Below are 16,753 nucleotides of genomic sequence, written 5' to 3'. Positions count from 1 at the left end.
ATAGGCAGAAAACGCTCAGCTGTAGGCCTGCACCTGGAGGGACACACATAATCTCCCCCCACCTAAGTGGGTGACTCTCGACGAATCCATGGGTTGACTCAGATGGATCCAAGGTTCTACATGAGCTGCCCATTCGCTCTCTGAAATACAAAACCCCAATCCACAGAAGGCAAGAATGCCCTAAGAACTCAAGAAATTTCTCAAACAGTGGGCATACTTTCCTAAATTTCTGCTGAGCTTACTGGAAATGTGGATAAGCCTGTCTTAAACCATTTGGAACATGCCATTCCCATCTCCTAATAGGTTTTTAACTCAATTTTCACATTAGAATGTATAATATTCTATAGGAAAACGGCAGCCTTGCCAATATAATTTCAAGGTGACTGCATCTTTTATGTAACATATGTCTAATGCCCTGGGTATAATAACTACCACCGTGTTACATCCCTTAAATTTCCATGGGTAATTAATTGATAACTGCTCTGTGGATGTTATATAAACCCTTTATTAAAACACATAATTCAATAAAGAAAGACTTAAGTCCAAATCAAGTGAAGGACAGCCTTTGGTTTTCTTTGCTTCCATGTGCAGCAAAATTGGGGTTGCCAGGTGCGGACCGTTGCCCTCTTCAAGGATGGGGTGATCATATTTGGGGGAAAGAGAGAAACAGCCAGCCATCAGTCTTTTCATGTAACAACCTCAAATTAAACTGTGAAAAGCACAACCAGTCTGGAGGCCTGTCCTCTGGCTGGGGTTAGCCTCTGTGGTTGGCACTTGGAACTTTCTGTAATGAAAGACAAATTAGCACACTGCATTTACAAACAGGGGAATCAATGAAACCAAAAGAAGCTGCCACAGGAAAATAAAAATTAAACGGGAGATAAAGAATGATGTCCTCAAATGTTGGAAGTACTCCTTGCCCAACAAAAGGCTCCTTTGTATTGTTTTGCTAAAGCTGACTGTAATTTCGATGTTTCATAAAAATTTAAGTGGAGATTTTCTTTCCGTGGTAGACATAAATCTCCTGGAGGAAAGATTTTATATGTAATTCCAATTTTGTGGTGCTAAGAAAACAAAGAACAGGTGAAGATTTTACTGCAGGTAATTTTGTAAATTATTAAAGAAAAAAAAACCTCCCACAGCCATGCCATAAACACGCTCTCTATCAAAAACTAAAATAGCAAATCAACAGTACCTTTTTTAGATAAAATGCTCAAACCCTAAACTAGAAATAAAACTGCCTATAAATATTTACTGGTGAGATGACTCCATGATAATAAATAGCTCTTTCAAGCCAATGCAGAAAATATCAAAATACTGAAATATCCCTGTGACTAAATATGTAAAAGAAGCAGAGCACATACCAGTGTGTGTGCCAAGGCTTTGGTGAAAACTGCATCTTTGAGATTTTAAGTTATTTAAGGGGCATGAAATACCTCATTACAAATCTGTTTTTAAGAAAGTACAGAATTAGGTGTATAATGGGATCGTTCATAAAGTGTAGGAGGCATGTTTAAGACATTTTTAAAAAAGATTTTATTTATTCATTTGAGACAGAGAGAGATACAAGGAGAGAGAGAGAGAGAGAGAGAGAGAGAGAGAGCATGAGCAGGGGGAGAGGCAGAGGGAGAAGCAGACTCCCCGCTGAGCCAGGAGCAGACGTGGGGCTCGATCCCTGGACCCCCAAAGGTCATGACCTGAGCCAGAACCAGACGCTTAACCACCTGAGCCACCCAGCGCCCCTTAAGAATGTTTTTTTTTTTAATCAATTTTGTTGGTCTGGCATGTATGCAGCTCAGGGAAGTTCTTTCCCATGTGTGGGAAACAATATCTACACTTGGCAGTGTGCTGGCCTCCACCTTTCCAAAGAAAGTAAAAGAACACACTTGGCCTAAAGAAATATTGCTTGAAAGCAATGGGAAAGGCTCTATGACTGGTTGATCAACATCTTTATCTTTTGACACAAAAATTTATCGCAGTAGATTGTTTATTCCCTCAGTATTTAGAGAGCCATAAAAGGAAATTATGTTTGAGCTTCGTTTTATTGCTAGAAATAGTTTAATTCTGAGAGTGTGTGTGTCCTACTTTGGTCAGGAACCCACAGGCACTTTTCTATCAAATGAAACCGTTATTCCACTGATCTAAACCTAAAACATTTTAGAGGATTGTGGCAGAATTTTCAAGAAATTGAACGCACATCGAGAGAGAATAAGAGTCCGGGGAAGGCAGAGTGATGGAAGACAGAGAGGCAGAGGGGCAGACAGGGAGACCAAGGCAGAGAAGGGCAAGGGAAGAGATGTGGGGACAGAGACGAGAGTGGAAAAATCTTCCTGGTAAGCTACCAAGGGTCTAATCGTTGCTTTCAAAGTTCATTTAACAATCCTTGCCAAGGTAGCACGAATTTAATGTAATTGGTGGCCCTATTCCCATTTTTGGTTATCATATGATTAGGAATACATTTTTGGGGCAATTTATTATGTCAGTCTGTGGCTCACCGTTGTTCATGTTTGGATTTATCTTCTTAGCAGGAGTTTAAAAGACGATGGGAATTTAACAAGAGACTCACTCTGCACCACCGCCCCCCGCCCCCACCTTCTCCCCGCTCCCCCGACCAAAACAAAGCACATTGCACAGTGGTTTACCTAAAAACCCAGAAGCTGAAGCTTAATGTGAAATCAGTCTAGTGCCTGGTTCACTCAGTCAGGCCCCTGGGAATCTCATCAGATGTTGAGGCCCTGAGGTTTGAAGAGGGTGCTGCAGCTGCTTCTGGTAGAGGATCCCATGGAGCTTGGCGCCAACTTGAATTGACCTGCCCACTGTTTCCTCCAATCTAGGGTTACCTTTGGAGCATCCTAATTGGGGTGCTTGCCTGCCTTCCTTCCTTCCTTCCTTCCTTCCCTCCCTCCCTCCCTCCCTCCTTCCTTCCTTCCTTCCTTCCTTCCTTCCATCTTCCATCACCTGTCAATGCATAGGTTAGCCAAAAGACCAAGAGGTAGTCCCTCAGGCTACCCAGGACAATCTGTGTCCTAGTACAACAAGAGACAAGCTGGCTCTAGAGCAGTCACAGAGTAGCTAGTGTTACACTGCAATGGAATTACTCTTTTGCACTTTCGAGGAAGTAGGTTAGAGTCCAGAAACAGGAGCTGCTACACTATATACTGTCCTTATGGATATTCCCTGGTTCTAGTATGTGTTTATAAATTCCAAGTGACACCCCCAAAACCAACCCAGCCCTCGCTCAAATCTCAGGGTACACTGGTGTTATAACCAGGTGTGCAGACTGTGAGCACAGTCAGTAGACTCCTTTTCACTATGAGAAGGTAAATCCTGCTCCATGCTCTCCATATCGGCAATGCTTTTTAACTTTATTCTCAGACTGATTTTATTGGAGGATTGATTTTTTTTTTCTTTTTCTCATACACATTTCACTATATTATGAATAGGCTACTTTCTGTGGGAAAGGCATTTGAAAATTTTCTCAAGTTACCTTCTAAAAAATGGTACCTGAATCCCACAGCTCTTTGAAGGCTGTATTCTAGAAATTTCTCCTATATTTAAGATTTTAGGCTAATTTGCCTTTGTCCAGGCTTCTCTGTCTCTAGAGCCTTCTCTTCTTGGCCTGTTGGGCCACACCTAGTCACGTTTGAAGACTTGGTTTTGGTTTTGCCTTTTCCTAACATCTGTTCTGACCAGCCTCCTCTCTACTTCTTGCCTGGTAGCATAGATACTTCTGCCTCCTATAGATTTCCCAGGGGAGAGCTTTTGATTCTCCAAGGCACAGAGTGTTATCTTAGAAATATTTACATTCCGGTATATGACCAGGAACATAGTAGGTGTTCAACCAAATAAATGGATGGATGAAAATAATGGAAAGAGTTTAGGCTTGGTCATAGTCAGATCTGTGTGTGAAAATCTAACTTTATCTCTTATTAGCTATGGGACTTTGGGCAAATTACTTTATGTTTCTGAGTTTCATTATAAACATTTGTGAAATGGGGCTAATAATACCTGCTTCCTAAAGTTCTTCTAAGGATTAAATAAGATGTGTATATCAAGTGTCTAGGACATAATAAGCACAAAGTATAGTCCTCTTTCCCCTGCGTATACAAAAATGTGTGAATTTGTGTTTGTGGGACAGACATTGAAATAACCAACATCAGAAGAAGGGAGCATCTATAAATTTGGCATTTTGGTCTTTTCAAGAAACCTCTGCTCCTATCCTATCCCCTCACTTTGGGGATCTTTTTCTCATTATTATGTGGAATATTTTTGTAGTAGAATAAAGTTTTGGATTTAGTGACTTATCATTAATGCTTGAAAGAGCTTTGATTGGCCTTCCCATTCCTAAAATGATGAGTTAAAAATTAATGTACTTAACCGTCTTTAGCCATTTATTTCAAAGAAGATATTTGGCTATTATGTTTTTAATTTTACAAATGCCATGATCAATTTGCTTGTCACCTCCACAACTTATTCTTTCATGTGTAGCATCTGAAAATGTTTATTATTTGACTGACAGTATTTAGAATGTAATAATAATAATAAGAAATAATCAGTAATATCAAAATGAAGCTAAAGAGGGAATGTTTTAAAAGTAACAATAAAAAAGACTCTGAATTTTAAAAATGTTTTATTCAACAACTAAGGCATCCAAACTATCCGAGAGATTTAATGGCTCATCTTTTAGCTGCTGAGAAGAAAGACATAATCTATTCACATGTGGTCCTGAATACAGAATAGTAAAGACACAAAGCTTTATAATATTTCAAGCATCTTTAGTTTGTGTTCTGGAAGGCAGAGATGGGGCTTTATACTGTTCATTGAAGATGGGATTTTTTTTTTCTTTTTCTTTTTATTAAAAGAATTTTATTCAATTTATTTAAACTAAAAATATCCCAATTCACTCTCCTCCCTCAACCCCTGCTCCCACCCCTGTCTTTCAACTACCAGTTTGTTTTCTGTATCCATGAAATTGTTTTTTTAGATTGCACATATAAGAGAGATAGAATAATATTTGTCTTAGAGTTATTTCACTTAGCATAATGCCTTTGAGGTCCATGCATGTTGCTGCAAATGGTAAGATGTCATTTTTTATGGTTGAATAATATTCCATTGTGTGTGTGAGATTGTGAGATATCTATATATCTTTATCTATCATACAATTTCTTTAGGTGCCCACCTTTGGATGGACACTTAGGCTGTTTCCATGTTGTATTCTTCACTCTGTGACTCCTATTTGGTACTTTCTTATATTTCCCACCTCGAAGTTCTCGTTGTGTTTATACATTCTTCTGAGTTCAGTGAGCATCTTTATGACCATTATTTAGAACTCTTTATCGGGTAAACTGTTTGTCACCACTTCATTAAGTTTTTGTTTTTGTTTTTTTTTAGTTTTATCTTGCTCCTTAATTTGGAACATATTTCTCTGTCTCTTCATTTTGCTTGACTCTCTATATTGGTTTGAATAGAGTAGATGAAACCACTACCTCTCCTAGTCTTGAATGAATGGGCTCTTGCGGGAGATAAACCTTTGTTCAGCCCCATCCCAGCTCTTGGTTTCTCAAACCTCTGTGCTTGTCCAAGCAGCCTATTATATTTTTAATAGCTTCCGGTAGTTGAGGATGTGCCAGTACCCGTCAGTGTCCCAAAGGGAACGGACTTCGACACCTGGATTCAGGTTGACTGGAAGACAGGCACTCAGGGAGCAACTTTCAAGAAGCTACAGATATATATCTGCATCTGTAGTCCCGAGGGGCTTCAAGTCTACGGATACTGGCCACCGGAGCCAGGTGATCTTGAGGTTTCCCTCGGCATCAACTGCAACAATCCGGACTCCAGACGAGTGCAGAAGCTCCTTCCTGGGAGATGCTGGTGAGCTCCAGCGGGGCAGAGGAGAGCATCGAGATGGGGCCCACTGAAGCAGCTCCGTGGGCCACGACATGTATGTGAGACCTGAAGGCTGCTTCTCAGCGGGAAGCTCCAGGACAAGCCAAGTGGCCTCTTTCACACGAAGACTGTGGGATGTGCCTCAGTCGCTGTCTGCACAGTGCCCTGGGGGTGGCAGCCGGCCATCAACCAGCCCTCTGATTGCCACGGTCCAGGGGACCGAGCGATGTGAGCCCCTTCAGCCACCAAGCCATCGACCTCAGGTAGAGCTGCCTTCCAGGAGGCGCTGGCTCTGGGGGGCACGGGGCGAGCGGAGGACAGGGCCTGGGGTGCTGAGTAAGAAGCCTGCCCCTCAGGCCACCGCCACGACAACGGGTTAATAGGGCTCCTTCCCCGGAGGATCAGGCGCCCGGCTCCCGTGCCCCTGGCTGCGCCCTGCGGCTGGCAGCTGTTTAACACCCCTCTCTCCGCTGGCGGCCATCCTGTGAGACGCAGGGGCATAAGCCCCGCAGGCCACGATGGCCGGGCCACGGGGAGGCGTCCTCTGGCTGCAGTCACAGGAGTGGGCGCACCACACAGGCGGACGGGTTCCTTCCTGGGTGACGCCGATCATTCCAGGGTCCTTACAAGGGAGCACGAGCTCCCCGGGGCCTCGGGAGCCAGCGGTTAAGGGCCGTCGGCCCCCGCGCGGCAGGTGCTGCGGAGTCTCCTTCCGGTGAGACAGCGCTACTGAGCAGGCGCAGGAGCCCCAAGATGGCGCCCGCCAAGCTCGGTGCGGGGAGACCCCCAGCCAGCCGCCTCCCGGAAGTGCTGGGGTGGAGGCCTGGCCCTCAGGCCCCCGCTGGGATGTACGCAGGTGAGCCTCCTCCGCTTCAGGTGCGGGTGTCATCAGCAGCCTCGGAGTTGGACCCTGGGGCGGGCGACTCGTCCCTCAGATGGCTGCGCTGTTGGTGTTGTGGGGCCAGGGACGCGAGGCCAAGGCCTGCAAGGTTAGATATTGGGGGGAGGGGAGCTTGTCTCTCAAGCGCATGGCCTACATGTGGGGGTACTCGCTGTGGGGTGCAACCCTTTTGGTCCTCGGGGATGAGCTCTGGGTCTTGAATTTCCTCCCTGTGGGGGTCACTGCGCCGGGGGTGGGGTTGGTGGTGAGTCTGTTCCGGCCTCGCCTACCTGCTCCTCATAGGCCCCGTGTGTACTCATCACCCAGCCAGCAGTTCGTCGTTTTTCAAGATTGATTGATTGATTGATTGATTGATTGATTTGAGAGAGCCAGTGTGAGTAGGGGGGAGGGGAGGGGAGGGAGAGCAGGTTCCTTCCTGAGCCTGGAGTCGCCTGGGCAGTCTCACAGCCCTGAGGTCATGACCGGAGCCACATGCAAGAGTCCGAAGCTTAACCTACTGAGCCACCCACCCAGGCACCCCAGCATTTAGGGTGTTTTTTTTTTTTTTTTTTTTCAATATTTTATTCATGAGAGACACAGAGAGAGAGAGAGAGAGAGAGCGGCAGAGACACAGGCAGAGGGAGAAGCAGGCTCCATGCAGGGAGCCCAACGTGGGACTGGATTCCAGGTCTCCGGGGTCACGCCCTGGGCCAAAGGCAGGCGCCCAACCGCTGAGCCACCCCAGGCTGCCCAGCTGCCCAGCTGCCCATTTAGGTTTTTAAAGAGAAAATCGTGCCACATGTAGCTCCAGACTCAGCATGATCGGTGGGAGCAAGTGAGTTCAGGATCTTCCTGTGTTCGCGCCTTGAACTTCGCCTCCACAATGGAAAATATTGGAGAACAAGAGTCTGAACAAAACGAATTAATAATAAATTCTTGCAATTACAAAGCATCTTTCATCCCAACATCCTAAGGAGTTTAGTATTTTTCCCAAAGGCACTGTTTAATGCTCCTCTCATGCAATTGACTTATAGCACACTGACGTGGTGAATCAGAGGCAAAATAGCACTTAACATTGAAAGATTGAGCCACTGCGGCAAGACCAAGCGCAGAGCTCATTCTAGTAAACTCTGCCCTTTTTTTTTCTCCTTTAGGATTTTTTTTTCTTTTTTTAGAAGCTAATAAAGCCAGTGAAAGCTTTTAGCTTCTTCCCACAGTCAGTGCTTCGCAACTTGGACTAGCACTTTTTGTTGCCACGATAAGTCAAATTCTTCATTTTTATGCACCATCATGGCCCTTCTATTTGCTGGCCCACCGGGACATATATTAATCATTTTTTAATAGTCCATTAGGTGTAGTCATATCCTGTGGCAACCAGGTCTCTTAATTTCGAAGTCTTTAGCTTTATGCAGCATATCTAATAATACATTTCTCCATCTGCTTGGATAAAGAATGAGCCTGGAAATAATGGTCAAAACATTGTTTTTTAAGTTTTCATTAGATCATATGCTTTTTCAAGGGTGGAAGGCAATACCTTAAACTCTATGTATTAACTATGTAGAATATAATAGGATCATTATTACAAGTAAATGCCAGTAGACTACTCAAATCATAGTGGCTAGAGCACCATCTATGTAATAGATATAAAGAATGAATAAATATACATACATTATCTTCCCATTTAGACCTCAGTAAACCTGTTTCTAATAAATAACAGTCTTGCTGCATCTAGATGTCTCCCTTTTTCTGAAACGTGATTCCTAGGCTCCATAATGGTTAATATTTACAAATGGGATATGGTATATATTAAATTTGGGCATGGTAGTAATGATTTGGTTCGAAAGAGAATTGGCATTTATTGAACATCACTGCGCCTGGCACATCATTTCAGGTAATTGTCACAATGAGAGGATGGGGCTAATTTTCAAAATTTGAGATAAGAAACCTGCATTTCAGAGCAGCATATGATCTGATTGTATGATGTGCCCAATATTATAAATTAATACATTAAAACTAGCTGAAATTTTTCTTTGCAGTCAAGGAATTTTCTAAATGTAACATATTCTAAAAGCAATAAAATTTAAACTGTTTAATCTGAATTTAAATTACTTTAGTTTAGCGCTTTGCTATACAACTAGTCTGCAAACTCCAAAATGGCAAGGATTGTGTCTGTCTTATTTATCATTGTATTCAAATGCCTACCCAGTACCTGGCACAGATTAGGTGAATAAATATATGTAGAATAAATGAATGCCATCTTTTATGGTCATGCCTGTCACCTTATAAATGACCACACATGTAGACATTTCCTAAGTTGAGTTATGTCTTGATTTTATCCTCTAGGGAGAAATAAAGCTCATTTATTATGTTAGAAATATCAGAACAAATCAATCTTCATAAATTAAATGAAACATTGTTGCTCTTTTTGATAAGGCTTACCATGTTTCTGATGGATTGCAGACTAGTACAATTTTGATTTCATGAAATCAGCAGATACTGCTTTGTTGCTATGCTGGGTGGTAGATACATACAGATGAATAAAATAGTGGCCCTATCCTCAGTAACTGGCATGGCATCATGGAAAAACAACTGATGCAGGGATCAGAAAAAAAAAAAAAAAAAAGAAAAAAAGCACTAGGAACCTGTGACTAGAGCATATTATTTAGCTTATTCCAGACTTGGTTTTCCTAATTCTCCTATTAACTGTTTACTTTCTGTTTTCTTTCATTATGCTTTAGGGGTGTCTCTTATAAATTGCATATATTTGAATTTTCTTTTAATCTGCATGATAACATTTTTATTTTATTTGGAAAGCTTAGGAAGTTTACATCAGTATATCAGTATATTTGAATTATTTCTATTTTTTATTTTGTGTTTTCCATTTGTCCCTTTTTTTCCTGTTCCCTTTTTTAATTAAGACTTTATTTATTTATTTATTTATTTATTTATTTTTTTTAAAGAGCAGTTTTAGGTTGATGGAAAAATTCAGGGAAAGTTACAAAGATTTCCCATTATACACCTTGTCTCCACACATGCATAGCTTCTCCTATTATCAGCATCCTCCACCAGAGTGGTACATTTATTATATTCAAGGAACTTATATTGACACATCATAATCTCCCAAAGTCCATGGGTTACGTTATGATTCACTGTTGCTGTTGTAGATTGCATGAGTTTGGATAAATGCATAGTGACGTGTGTCTCTCCATTACTTTTTTCCTGCTCCTTTTTTGCCTTAATCTTGTTGTTTTTATTCTGAATAAGCTTCTGGCCAGCTTTGCCTTCCCTGTTCAACATCCCCACACCCAAAATATTTCTCTTTTCTTCCTTCTTTAGAAATTGTACAGTTTATATTTATTTCCTTAGTGGTTTTGTAGCTATTTTAAAATGCATATTTAATTAAGTCCAAATTATTTAATCTTTTATCCATTGTTCAAGCAATAAAAGGATTTTAGAAGGAGTTTACTCTTAAAAACTCCTTCCCATTTTAACATTGCCTTTATTTGAAGTATTTTCTACTTGGCTTGTTTCTTGATGCTTCCACATTCAGCAAATTAGTCATTGTCATTTTTTTTTTCCTTTTTAAGATAATAGATTCCCCAGAAAGAAGATTCTGAGACAAAAGTTTACAAGCAAGTAGTTTATCTGGGAGTAAAATGAAATAGGGAAGGAGGGAGAGACAGTATAAAGATGGGATGTTGAATTAACCGCTATTAGAGGTAACTGGGTATGCCGTCTTTTAAGGCCCTGATGAACGTTACTGAACAAGTCTCAGATTGTCCATTTTGGGGAAGAAGTAGGGGCATTATTCATTGGTTCCTAGTCCTCATTGGTCAAAAGTCCCATTTATCCTTTGAGGCATTAATTACTTGCTAATCCTGGGTTAAGCGAGTGTAAGAATTCCCAGGGCAGGAAGTGAAAGGTGCAGTGTTGTCAGGCTACAAGTGGGTGAAGTTGATTAAAGTTTGCATACAATTGGCTGGTGCTCCTCTGGTTGAAATAAAAGGTTTGACCAAGAAAATTTGAGGAGGCACACAAGAAATGTCCAACTCAGCATTTCTTCCTACTTCTTGGATAATTTCCTTCTGTTTAAAGATCCTGTATAGGTTCCCTTAGCAAAGGTCTTTTTGTGGTAAAAATGTCAGTTTTTGTTTTTCTAAGAATGTCTATTTCTCCCCTCCTCCCCAGTTCTTGAAAGATTGCTTCCATGTTTCAACATAGATAAAACTCTATGTTGAAAGTTATTTTCTCTCAAAACATCAAAGATATTATTTTACTGTCTCTAGATTCTGTTAGTGATATGGAGAAGTCAGCTTAATTGCCTTGTTTGTAGATTGGCTGTCATTTTTCTCTGGTTGCATTTGGGTTCCTCTTTCATTTTGTACCCTACAGTTTCAGTCTGATTTATCTAGATGTGATGTCCTTATAATTTTCTGTATGGGATTTTTTTTTTTTTTAGGTTTCTTGTATCTAACTGTTAGTGTTTGTTTCATTAATTCTGAAAAATTTTCAGCCATTATGTCTTTGAATATTGTTTCTTTCCTATTTTCTCTATTAATTACAGCTGGAACTTTGATTATATTGTCTCATTTTTATTTCTGTGAATCTATATCCATATTTCCTATTTCTTTGTTTCTCTAGATTCCTAAAAAACTATCTCTAGATATCTAGATATTTATATATTATCTATTATATAAATAGATTATATATCTATTTTAGATATCTAGAGATCTAGAGATAGTTTTTAAGGAATTTATCTTCAGGGCCACCTGGGTGGCTCAATCGGTTAAGTGTCCATCTTCGGCTCAGATCATGATCCCAGTACCCTGGGATCAAGCCCCACATTGGGCTCCCTGTCAGGTGGGGAGCCTGCTTCTCCCTCTCCCTCTGCTGCTCACCCTGCTTTTGCTTGCTCTCTTTCTCTCTGTCAAATAAATAAATGAAATCTTTAAAAAAGAAAAAGAATTTAACTCCAGTTCACTAATTCTCTCTGCAGTGCTATCTATTCTTTTGTGCAATGCATCCATTGGTTCCTTTAACCTAAGTAATTGTGTTTTTAATGTATAAAAGTTCTGTTTTGATTCTTTTTCAAATATGTTCAGTCATTCTTTTTAATCACTCATCCACTGATTCATTTTCATGTTTTTCTGTGTTTAAAAAAATTTAAACAGATCAGTGTTATTCATTTTCTATGCTGTGTATAACTGCCAATTTCTGAAGTCCTTGTGGGCCTCTATCTTACTACTTTTGCTATTTCTTCTGATTCTCTTTCATTGTGTCTTCTCTTCAGGTATGTTTTATGATTTGATTTTTTTGTTTTAATTTTTACTGTGGGTGGCATATTTTTCTTATGTATTTAGTGCTATTTTCCAAAGACCAGGTTGAATTTTAATTCTGTTAGAGAGGATTTATATTTGCTTCTGGCAGTCATTTGTTGACACTAGCAACTCTGAATTACTTCATATTAAATTACCCACTTTAATATTATATGATCATGTAGGTAAACATAAATTTGGATCACTAATCTCTGTGTGGGACAGTTGTATTTACAAATGGTAAGGAGAAATCTATTTTCTCCACACAGAACCAGGGTCATGGCAAGAAAGTCTCTATCTTAACCACTGTTATACAGCATTATTTCATTTCAAGTTTACTCTTACTTGAAGATAGAGACCTTTGGGATTCCATTCAATGCAGGCATCTTGTACTATATCACTCACCTTGAACCCCTTCCAATTTTATTTCCTGTCTTCTGTTCACACTGTGTCTGTCAAAAATGAAGAACTCTTGGGCAAAAACCAACTTTATTCCAAGGATCCTGTTACTTTCTTTGTACTTTTGTGGATTTTTTAATATTATGCCTGCTTAATAATACATTAAAACAATATTATTTTATATTTTATCTAGCATCTTAATTGTTTCAATCAGGAGAATTTAAAAATGGGAATATTTTCTTCATACTGTTGTAAATAATTGTTGCCTTCCATTTTTATTCTTCTAAATATATCTTTGTTTAAACTCACTTTGAGCACCCCCATTCTCTTCTTTCTGATTCCTTTTCTTCTTCAGGTTGTTCTTTCTTTTTTTCCCCTTCTTCTGTTTCTCTGCTTTTATTATCTTTTTCTTCCTCAGTAAAATAAAAATTGGAAAGAATCTAGTGTAGACATTTTATACATGGTGATGATTGATTACATTTTGATGTAATTTTAATCTTTCAATCACTTATCTTTTACATATCCTTTTCTGTTATATAAAAAGAATATTTTCTCCCTCTCATTTGCTGACATTAAAATTCTTTTAATAGGTGACAAAATTGCTTCTGGACATGAATGCTATTGAATCTCATTTTCCACAAGTGTGTGCTGATGGTAAATGTAATTTGGTATTTTAGGTATAATAATAGGTCCCTCTTATTGAACACTTGGTATTCGCTGGTTACATGCTACATGCTTTACCTACATATTCTCAAATTTTCAAATCACCTGGTAAATTAAATACTATTACCTTTATTTTATTGATGAGGAGGACTAACGCTCCAGTAGGTGAGGTAATTTAGCCAAGTTTGCACAGTAAGATTCTCACTCTGGCTTGTCTGGTCTCCAGACCTGTTTTCTCTTTTCAGTGTCTCCCACTCTCTCTCTAGAGTAGTTGGACTTACAAAAAACTGCCTCATGATATCTCTCCTTGGATGACTGCTAAGTTTTATATGAAAAATGAGAAAGCTTAGTTCTAGTTGTTTCTGGGTGACTTAGTTCTACATTTTGCACAGAGCCTGAAAGTTTTGAGATGAGGATATTGGGACATGTATATTTTAGCTATACATGTTCTGCCAATAACTGGAAGCCTATATGATAACTTTTCTGTTTTAAGACTTCCTCAAACCCAAATTTTGTTCTCCTTTTGCCATAAAGTCTTTGAATCATAATTTTATTTTCTAGAACATGTGATATTATTTCAGTTAGTGTTGATGATATGATCAGCCAAAATTGGCTCCTTTCCTGACATACCAGAGTCTCCCTAATGCCTCATATATTTTGAGCTCTGCTAATAAAGTTTCTGACAATAAAGTGTGCTGTTTGAGCATAACTTCTTCATCAATAGAGGTTATTACTCTGCTTCCCTAACAAAACCCATTTTGAATGAAAGCCAAGATGGACCAGCCTGTGCTGAAATCCGCTATATTTACTCCAGAGTGGTTCCAGAGCACTGCTTTTTTAAACTCAGTCACTGACTGACTCCTGCTCTCTTTTCCCCTCAGGCAAATGAGGGCAATGCCTTGCCTCTCATCTCCTGAGATGATGAGGGTGTGAAGAGGGTAGATGGGAAACCCAATTAAATGCTTTGTATTTCTTTTTTTTTTTTTATGCTTTGTATTTCTAAGACAAACTATTATAAACCAGGCTGTTCTGATTACAAAGAAGTTTATTGCATTTTGCAAAGAAAACATTTAAATAAAGAGTCGAAATTATGTTTAGCATGCGTAGTTTATATAAATGCAGTATAGAGGTGCCTGGGTGGCTCAGTCCATTAAGCATCTGCCTTCAGCTCAGGTCATGATACCAGGGTCCTGAGATCCAGCCCCATTTGAGCAGGGAGCCTGCTTCTCCCTCTCTCTCTCCTGCCACTCTCCCTGTTTATACTCGTTCTGTCAAATAAAAATCTTTTTAAAAAAAAATGCAGTATTAAACTGTGTATATAAACATCTATATAATAGAAAATACTATATGGTTGCAGCTCCCTTGTTTTAGCATAACATCTTCTAAGCTGTTTACCTACTTACCTTTCCTTCTGCTTTCTAAGGAATATGAGAAAGGAGAATCAAAGGTGGGAAAACTTGAGATTAGGCAACAGGCGAGCGTTCTTCTGAGGGGCCATACGTGTGCCACCTTGTGTTTTCAGCAGTCACGTACAAGAGTATTGGTACAACTCTCAGGACAAGCCATGATTAGCTGAAATGGCAAATTTGGCTCTGCAATATCGTGGTTGTCCAAGATGTATGTTATTCATTAATTTGGGAAGAATTAATGGTGCACATACTCTGTCTTGGCAGCTGGGGCTTCAAGGATGATTAAGATGCAGTTGTTATAAAGGGAGAGATACAGCCCTAAGTTACAATAAAGTGGGGTAAGCTCTTCACTAAACTGTGGACAAAGACTCAAGAGAGGGATGAAGGGAAAACTCTATCCAGAGATATTAGGAAAGGTGAATGCAGATTACTATGAGTAAAAATTTCCTGTAATATTAAAATAAAATCCACTGCTGTTTGGATGTTGTACACTGGATGCTGCACCTAGCAGTAAGCCCACATTTAATTCCGTTAGCTTCAGGGCAGGGAAAACAAAGGAAACAAAATCAACTATAACTAAAAATCATCAAAATTCAAACCCGATGTGTGTGTGTGTGTGTGTGTGGAAGGAGGAGGAAAACTCAGTCTTCTGTAGCCCTCAAACCTCTTACGTGGGAGTTCAATTTTCAGAGAGCGGTTGAAATGAGGCACATGTGACACTCATTCTAAACACAGACCTGGTGATCAAGTTGTAAAACCAAGTATTACAGGTGTTTGATTCATTATTGGCATGCTTTTTCTGTTGCGTTTCCACAAGGCAGCTCCTCTCATTAGGGTGACATCTACCTACATCAAAGGTAAAAAAGAAAGTCCTTGACTCTTCACACATCTTCCTGAAGGACATCTCCTCGTTTCTAATCCCCTTTCTCAGTTCTCTTGAGCTAAGGGAAGCCTTGCTTCACTGACCAGAATTCCTCAGTTTGGTGGGTCATATGAGCTTTTCTCCATTCAGATGTCTGGCAGGAAATGCATTAAGCTGGACTTTATGGGAAGTCTGCCAAAAATACCTTTTTTTTTTTAGTGTAGGGATATTTCAAAGAGGAATTGAAGCTGCTAATTTTTGTCCATTTCCAAGTGAACGTGTTCGCATGGTCCAGAGTGATGGCCTCAGATGTCTCTATAAAGCAAAGGCAAAGGGCTCTTAGTGGCCTGAGCGTCAGGGTTTTGCTGCTCTTTTGTTGGGGCCCGTTTTGGGTGACTGCCTTCCCTCGGATGGAATTGACGTAGCTTCTTATATCTCTGACTGGAGGAGACCTAGGAACAGGAAAGGACATTACAGGATGTAAATAAAGGTCCACTTATTGGATATTTATTTTCAGAGGGATCCTTGAGACAGTTCATTGCTTGTCTCTAGAGCCCCGATGTCTTCTTTCAGCAGAAGTGTGGTGTTTGGATGAACTTTAAAGCTTCCTGAGTTTTGATGCAGTGCTGAAACAGAAGCTTTGATGCTTCAAGCTGCTGACTGCAGAGGAAATGCAGTGTTTAAAGCATATCAGCAGACGTACAGAACATACAATATCCAGAGAATTTTCTCTCCATGGTAAGAACCCTGGGGATTCCATAGGTTCCACGATCGCAAAGGGCAAACTAAATATGTACACCCAGTACTCAAGGGCTGGGCTCTGACTCCCTGTTGTGCCTCAGCTCCCAGCATCCCCTTTCCTACATTCGGCTTTGCACCATTCTGAACTCATACCAGACATGGGGAATGTTTTGTATTAAGGCATTTGCCCCTTTGATTTTCGTTACCTGAATGCTCCTTTGTTGTTGTTGTTGTTGTTTGGTTTTTGGTTTTTCATCCTGGCATCTTAGTTCCATAGGGCTGCTGTAACCAAGTACTGCAGATTGTGTGGCCTAAGACAATAGAACTTTTTTTTTTCACAGTTTTGAAGGCTAGAAGTCTGAAGTCAAGGTGTTGGCAGGGCCCTGCTCCCTCTGAAACCTGTAGGGGAATTCTTTGTGTCTTTCTAGCTTCTTGTAGTTTGTTGGTACATCGCTCTGTGCCTCCACCTTCCCATGGTTTTCCCTCTCAGTGTCTTCATGTCATCTTCCCTGTGTGCCCGTCTGTCTCTGTGTCCAAATTTCCCCAGCCACGCTGGATAAAGGTCCAACCTAATGACCTACTTTTAACCTGATTATCT

At 40.2% G+C, this 16,753-nt stretch overlaps 1 long non-coding RNA gene across 2 annotated transcripts in view; it reads left to right on the top strand.

Moving 5' to 3' along the window:
* The first annotated feature begins 6,614 nt into the window (after nucleotides 1-6,614).
* LOC111096433 overlaps nucleotides 6,615-16,753 on the top strand; it is a 217,399-nt gene continuing 207,260 nt past the window's right edge. Inside the window, exon 1 of one of the 2 annotated variants that reach the window (XR_005361366.1) lies at nucleotides 6,615-6,742. This is a non-coding gene — a long non-coding RNA (uncharacterized LOC111096433). The remainder of the gene's footprint in view (nucleotides 6,743-16,753) is intronic. The other variant, XR_005361370.1, reaches the window with a different exon arrangement.

This window comes from Canis lupus, chromosome 6 (genome assembly GCF_011100685.1).
Source record: "Canis lupus familiaris isolate Mischka breed German Shepherd chromosome 6, alternate assembly UU_Cfam_GSD_1.0, whole genome shotgun sequence".
NCBI classification, from domain to species: Eukaryota; Metazoa; Chordata; class Mammalia; order Carnivora; family Canidae; genus Canis; species Canis lupus.
This window is presented reverse-complemented; position numbering and strand designations above follow the sequence as displayed.